Source organism: Silurus aristotelis, assembly GCF_946808225.1.
Source record: "Silurus aristotelis genome assembly, chromosome: 3".
Classification (NCBI taxonomy): domain Eukaryota; kingdom Metazoa; phylum Chordata; class Actinopteri; order Siluriformes; family Siluridae; genus Silurus; species Silurus aristotelis.
The window spans coordinates 2,935,126-2,943,703 of NC_139576.1; positions in this window are offsets into that span (position 1 = coordinate 2,935,126).

The window sequence follows — 8,578 nt, forward strand, 5'->3', positions numbered from 1 at the left end:
GTGTTCTATCGGGTTGACTCTGTGTAGGCCGGTCAAGTTTTTCCACACCAAACTCACTCATCCATGTAGTCATGTTAAAACCAGAACGGGTCGTTTCCAAACTGTTCCCACAAAGTCGGGAGCATAAAATTGTCCAAAATGTCTTGGCATGCTGAAACATTGAGCTCTTTTCACTGGAAATAAGAAGCCGAGCCTAAATCCTGAAAAACAATCCCACATCATAATTCCCCCTCCACCAAACTTTACACTTGGCACAATGCAGTCAGACAAGTACTGTTCCCCTGGCAACCGTTAAACCCAGACTCATCCATCGGACTGCCAGACAGTGAAGCATGATTTGTCACTTCAGAGAACGTCTCCAATGCTTTAGAGTCCAGTTGCGATGTCCTCGACCATGGAAACCTATTCCAAGAAGTTCTCTACACACTGTTTTTGATCTAGTCTGAAGACTGAAGTTTGGAGGTCTGTAGTTATTGACTCTGCAGGAAGTTTGTGACCTCTGTGCACTATGTGTCTCAGCATCCGCTGACCTGCTCTGTGATTTTGCTTGGACTTCATGGCTGAGTTGCTGTTGTTCCCAATCGCTTTGACTTTGTTATAATATAACTGTTGACTGTGGAATATTTAGTAGCGAGGAAATTTCACGACTGGACTTATTGCGCAGATGGCATCATGTCACCGTACCATGCTGGAATTCACTGAGCTCCTGAAAGCGACCCATACTTTTACAAATGTTTGTAGAAGAGGTCTGCATGCCCAGGTGTTTGGTTTTATACACCTCTAATCATGGAAGTGATTGGAACACCTGAATTCAATGATTTGAATGGGTGACTGAATACTTTTGGGAATATAGTGTATATGCTCTGAATGTATTTATCAGTTGGCAAACTGTGAATTTACATCTATCCACATTACCTTATGTGTGTTAAATAGTAGTAAGTCAGCAAGTAAGAATGGCCAAAGAGGAAGCAGGTTAAAGTTTGACCAAGGCTGCCATCTGCTGATCCGGGGTGCGACAGCGTAATGCGTGTTATATTGAAATGAAAGTGAAACATGACCCAGTCTCACTCCACAATTACAGATACACTGCCTGTGTCTGTTTGTGTGTGTGTGTGTATTGTTGAGATTGGAATGACCTGACATCAATATGAATGGTCATGACTGTAAAACAATAGCTTGTCTGGCTAACTGGTCATCAATATGAATGGCAACTCAATATCAATATCCCCAAACATGTAGAACAAAAGCCTTTAATGGTCAGCCATTCATTTATATGCAGACTGTAGGTATAATGTATGAATGGCCACCTGAATTTAGCAAACAGGGGGAGGCAGAAAAGGATCAGACATAGTCTAATAGAAATGTTTGTAGGAATCCCATTTGTCATAAAAATCTTCAAAAAAATGTAATTATAAACTCAGGAGACCATTTTTCTTACAAGAGAACAATAACTTTGAAGAGTTTTAGTCAGGTTTCAGGCTCCATCATAGCACAGAAACTGCCCTAGTTAAAATCACTAATGAGCTGTTTTTAGCTTCAGACCAAGGCTTCATCTCGCTGTTAGTTTTACTAGATCTTAGTGCTGCGTTCGACACTATAGATCATGATTTTCTCCTAGATCGCTTACAGAATTAAATTGAGATTCAGGGACAGGCATTAAACTGGCTTAAATCCTACCTGTCTGATTGTTACCATTTTGCTGTGACTTAAATGAAGAGCTATCCAGAACATCTGATCACATGCACATTATCAACTTGTGCTTTTTAATATCATGAACAGCAGCTACGCTAATTCCTCTCCACTGCTTCTCTTTCTCTCCCCATCCTGAGGCATCCTGAGGTTGCTCCAGCTCCAGTCACGTCCCACCTCATGAAGATTGTGGACCTTTAAAGAAGTAGATGCCGAACTCGCAAACATCCCGAACCATCTAGAGACGTACCAGTGCCAGCTGATTTCACCTCATGTGGAGTTTGGACACTGCACCTCTTTGACTGTTTAAAGACTGCGGCATGGAGAAACTGGTGTTGGATCTTTGATGATCTCAGATGTTGAGCTATTTTATGAGTTGCTCAGTAGCTCCTGGCTCCATAACCTGAAATGACTGTATTAGACTGTAGAAAGGACATTACTCATAATCACACACTCCACTTCTTTAGTGTTTAAAGACTATAATCAAAGGCTTGATGTCACTAAAATCCCCCCATTTGAGTCTGGTTCCTCTTAAGGTTTCTTCCACATTTATCTAAGGGAGTTTTTCCTTGTCACAGTCGCCCCAGGCTTCATCTTAGGGGATAAATACACATCATTCACTTAAATTCTTAAATTCTGTAAAGCTGCTTTGAGAAAATATTGTGAAAATCATTATAGAAAATAAACTTGAAATGGTGCAAATTCGATTGTCCTCTGCTGTTAAATGGATGAGTTTTCTGCATTCTTGCTACACCTGGTGTGGGTTATCATTCCTCCTGGGTGGTTTAGTTTTCAGACATGTAGGCGTCATGCCCACAGATTCGTGCCCTGTTTGATCTTCACTGAAAAACACACCGAAATCTGCTGCTGTGTAACAGCAAATGAGGCTCCATTTTGAACTGGATTTGGATTTTAAGGCAAATAAACTACTGTCTAATAGCATCATGATGTAGTGTGGGAAATAAAATCTAGGATTTTTATGGTGGGTTTATTTTAAAATCCCACAAAAAACCCATTAATGAATATATGTTTATAAATTAAATTGTATTTGATCGAGTGAAATGAGTATTTGATCAACCAGCAAGAGTTCTGACTCCCACACCTCCAGAATGGAGGAGGTTGATTCTGTGACGAGTGTCTTTTATTTACATAATGAGTTGATATTAGGAGTTTTTTAAAGGGACAGGACTAATTTGGGTGTGTGAACTGGAATAAAAATTCCAGTTCATTTCTTTGTAAGGGGGAAAAAAACCAAACTTTCTTTCGGTTTATCCCATTAGGGAGCGCCACAGCGGATCATCTGCATGTTTGATTTGACACGTTTTTACGCTGGATCCCTTTCCTAACGCAACCCTCCCCATTTATACAGGCTTGGGACCGGCACTAAAAGTGGTGGGGTTGGTTCCCTGACTGGGGATCAAGCCCGGGCCCCAGCGGTGAGAGCGCCGCATCCTAACCACTAGACCACCAGAGACCCATTTCTTTGTAAGGGGGTAAACTCACAAAATCAGCAGGATCTCAAAAAAAATTTCCCCACTGTACACTTTATATGGACAAAAGTATTGGAAAACATGACTTTTCCCAGCCAAATCAAACTGTTGCACACAAATGGAGATACACAATTTTACAGGATGCCTGTATATTTGAAATGTAAATGTTCTCCAGACAGTAACTGAGCTGCTACTATAGAAAAGAGAACATGTCAGAATGAGTAATAGAAGAAACCTGCATTAATGTCAGAGCTGCTGCTTTGGTAAAAATACAGCGGGCCAAAAAGGATTTAGTCCGCCACCAATTGTGCAAGTTCTCCCACTTAAAAAGATGAGAGAGGCCTGTTATTTTCATGATAGGTACACTTCAACTATGAGAGACAAAATGATAAAAAAAAAAAATCCAGAAAATCACATTGTCTGATTTTTAAAGAATTTATTTGCAAATTATGGTGGAAAATCAGTATTTGGTCAATAACAAAAGTTCATCTCAATACTTTGTTATATTCCCTTTGTTGGCAATGACAGAGATCAAACGTTTTCTGTAAGTCTCCACAAGGTTTTTACACACTGTTGCTGTTGGGGTTAAAATATTTATTTTTATTTGTAGAGTGCTTTCCACAATGGGAATTGTTTTACAATTGGGAAATGGGAAGCAGCTTTACAGAGATAATTTGGTTATAAAGTTATATAAAAGATTATATAAGTTTAGTGCTTATAAGTTTGTTCCTTATCAGATCAGACATTATGACATTATAAATGGTGAAGTGAAGAACACTGATGATCTCTTCATCATGGCTCCTGTTAGTGGGTGGATTTATTTATTAGGCAGCAGGTGAACATTTTCTTCTCAAAGTTGATGTTAGAAGCAGGAAAAAAGGGCGAGCGTAAGGATTTGAGCGAGTTTGACAATTTGGGACGTCTAGACGTCTGAGTCAGAGCATCTCCAAAACTGCAGCTCTTGTGGTATGTTCCTGGTCTGCAGTGGTCAGAATCAATAGAGCTCAGGGGAAGGAACAGTGGTGAACCGGCGACAGGGTCGTGGGGGACGAGGATCACTGATGCACCTGAGGAGCGAAGGCTGGTCTGTGTGGTCCGATCCAACAGACGAGCTCCTGTAGCTCAAACTGCTGAAGAAGTTCATGCTGTTGATGCCCGATGGGTCACGACTGTTTTGGCAGAAAAAGGGGAACCAATACAATATTTGGCAGGTGGTCATAATGTTACGCCTGATCGATGTAAATGTATCCCTAATAAGCGAACCAGTGGCGACCGTGCCAAGAAAAATCTCCTTGAGATGACTTTTGAATAAAAAGCTTTACATTAATATAAATGATATGAATTACAACCTAAGGACATAATCAGAGTTACTTTTCTTTTTCTTTTGTGCTGTTGAACTGATGAAAAGCTGATTTTCCAGACCTTTATCATGACCGAACCCACATTTTTAGATGAGCCCTGGACTCGAGCATAAACAGTATTCTCTTTTTTTCCTGTGTATAGCTGTGTCTGTATCTTTTGTACCTTGTATCTGTGAGCTGTATATGGAATTTGATTGTGTTTAGCCTTTCTGGTAAAAGTCTGCCCTCTTGTGGTTTTTCAGAGGGAACACAGAAGGATTTCTGTTTGTCTTTATAAACTAGACACCAACCGGTGACTTCATCTGATCTCATTACAGCTGGGTGAAATACTTTCTCAGTTATATTAAATCAGAAGTAACGGTTCGGCTGTTTGGGTTTAAATACAGTTCAGGTGTTGCGTCTGCACTGTGATTCATCTCAGCTGAAATGAGACAATTTGGGAATTGAAGTGTTTCAACAATCTTCCAATGGATTTTAAAGGTCACTGCTACAGGTTTTATTGCAATTAAAACACTAATATAATGATTGAAATCCAAATAAAGGTCTTCAGAGCATTAAGCATTAATTAACAAGCATCCCATTTACAACATTAACATCAGACGTCCTTATACAGAGCAAGATCCAATCACAATCTCATTCATACAACTGAATGTTAAGGGCCATGCTCTAGGGCCCAGCAGTGGCATCTTGGTGGTACAGAGATTTAAACTCACAACCTTCTGAGACATCTTAACCACTGAGCTTCCACTTTACTTTTTACTCCTCACTGAAAAACAGAACATAATGACACTAATCTATCACTCAGCTACTTTTATTTAGAAGCTTTCTCCTGGTCGCAGATGCATTCACTTTTTGAGTGAATTTAAAACCCCAGAACATCTCCTTCTTCTTCTTTCAGCTGCTCCTATTAGGGGTCACCACAGGGGATCATCCATGTCCATACCCCCCTGTCCTCTACATCTGCCTCTTTTAAACCAATAACCTGCATGTCCACCCTCACCTCATCCATAAACCTCCTCCTTGGTCTTCCTCTTTTCCTCCTTCCTGGTGTCTCCATCCTCAGCATTCTCCTATTGATATACCCCATGTCCCTCCTCTGCACATGTCCAAACCATTTCAATCTCACCTCCCTCACCTTGTCTCCAAAACGTCCAACATGTGCTGTTCCTCTAATAAACTCGTTTCTAATCCTGTCCATCGTCGTCACTCCCAACGAACATCTCAACGTCTTCAGCTCTGCTACCTCCAGCTCCACCTCCTGTCTTTTACTCAATGCCACTGTCTCTAAACTTGCACTTCCATGTTATCTGACAGCAGTTTATAATAATTGATAAGTAGGTTGCTTGCATGGAATAATATTTTATTTGGTGAAAGTAATAAATGTGACTGTTGTACAGATAAATACACAATGTATAGAAAAACTTGCATTATGACAAAAGTATTAAACGGAAGACGTGTGACGTGTTAACTTCCTCACCACAGGATGCTCTATGAATTTGCTTAGAACGAGTTTGAAGAAGAATAATATAAGATTTGCCATTTAGACCAGCAGGGGTCAGTATCTACACTGAACAAAACTATAAACGCAAGACTTTTGTTTTAGCCCCCATTTTTTTAAGTCAACAAAAGTCCTTTTTCTCTCAAATATTGTTCACAAATCTGTCTAAATCAGTGTTAGTGAGCTCTTCTCCTTTGCCGAGAGAATCATCCACAACACAGGTGTGGCAGATCAAGATGCTGATTAGACAGCATGAATATTGCACAGGTGTGCTTTAGGATGGCCACAATAAAAAGCCACTCTAAAATGTGCAGTTTTATCACACAGCACAAGTCCACAGATGTCGCAAGTATTGAATGTCCACCAGAGCTGTTGCCCGTAAATTGAATGTTTATTTCTCTACCATAAGCCGTTTTCAAAGGCAAATCAGAACAGTTCAGAACAGAACAGTGTTTCTTCCACCAAGCCAATTTACTCAATTTAATTCAATTCAATTTATTTTTATTTGTAGAGCACCTTTAACAATAGACACTGCTTTACAAAGATAAAGTGGTTGTAAAGTTGCATAAAAGATTGTAGAGGTTTGTTCCTAATAACTGTAAGTTTGTTGCTAATGATTGAGTCACAACTGAATTCTCATTCATTACACTTCCATCATGGTTAAGGTGCACTGTTCAGTGACGCTTTAAATCAAACCTGTTCATGCAACCTGCACTCCTGAGCCTTGATTTGCTCAATAACTTTATCGATCTTTAGGCTGTTGAGGTGAAAACAGATGGAGTTAATAAATAGAGTCATGGGTGTAGGAGGCTTGTAAGCACAGACGGCAGAATTCCCGGGCCCCTCCTTTCTTTTGTATTATTACAATAAAAATAATATAATTTACATTCTTAAAGTAATTAGATTTATTGCCATTATACCACAGAAGACTTTGTAATAATTTGCGATAATTTGCAATAATGCAAATAGCAAATACGAGTCTCCCACTCTCCCACCATTACATCCAAATCATGCTAGAATTCACAGCATCTGGCACGCACCAAACAGTGACCGTGGTTAAGACTTTGGTTTACCGAAGGTACGGAAGGTTGGGAGTTTAAGCACCGGTACCACCATGTTGACATTCTTGGGGCCCTTGAACAAAGCTCTTAACCCTCTTTGCTCCAGGGGCGCTGTAACATGGCTGACCCTGCACTCTGAACCCAGCTTCCTAACTGGGATATGCAAAGAAAGAATTTCACTGTTCTGTAAAGTACATCTGACAAGAATCACACACCTTTTTTCATGATCTTGTTTATACCCCTGAGCAGATGGCAACAGTGGCAGTTTGGTGGTGCTGGGATTTGAACTCACAACCTTCAGATCTAGGGGGGCCAACATCCTAACCACTGAGCTGCCACTAGAGTTGAAACAGAGAAATATCAAGCATATTGAAGTAAAGTGAACACCACAACAAGCTTTGAAACCACTAGACTTCTCTGTGGAGGGTCCATAAGCCTGGTATACTCAGCACCCAACCCCCAGTAATGGCATCCCAGCTTGTATGTGTTGTATCTCATACTCCTGAACCTCTTTGACATGTATAATGATTAGAGATTTAAATAGAGACAGTGCACTGTGTGTAAGGGCATTGTGGACCCCCAGCAGGGGAACTCACCCCGGGGTGTTGTATGTTAATTAGGTTCCTGAGAGTGTCTGTAAAAACAAAGGCAAATGGTTTCCGGTGCAGACGAGCTGGTGTCAGGGTGTGTGTGTGTGTGTGTGTGTGTTTGTGTGTGTGTGTTTGTGTGTGTATTGGGGGGGAGAGTGTGGTGTGAAGAACAAATGCACACAACTAAGTACAACACCATATACTGTAGATGTTATTTGCTAAACTGGTCTGATCTTTATGATGTCACCATGTTGCTCACTATGAAACACAGACCAGATCAATACCAAACTTTTCTCCATTTCAGTTTTGATGACCAGGTTTTGTTCACATGAGCTCTCTGAATTCAGATCACTCTTACCTTCAACAAATAACTGAGATCATTTTACTCCATTTCACTTTTACATGCATTTTCAGTAAATCCCAGTGGTGGTGAAAGTGTTGACTGTTTTCCCAGGAACAGAGATTATAAGGTGGGAACAGATTCTGAATGGGACGATTTATTTCATTTTAGTTTTATTGTAAAAAAGAATCGTCTGGTCAGATATCCTGGTCAGGGTGCTGATGAATAAAAGTGCCTCAGTCACACTTTCTCTTCTCTTTCCTGAGACAGCAATGGTCTTGTCTGTTTCTTTGTTCCAGACCTGCCCTACTTCTGGATGGAGATCTCTGTTTATTAAGAGATCAGCCCAAAGATCCATGAAGTTACTGTGTATAAGACATGATGATGGATTTGTAATGTAATTAATATTAACTTAGAAATGTACTAATTAGAGATAAACTTTATTATAGGGATTTATTTCATGATGCTAAAATATATATTCGTAATATATTTATTATAGGTGATTTATGACAATGAAAACTGTTAAAATACCTAAACAAACAAAAACAA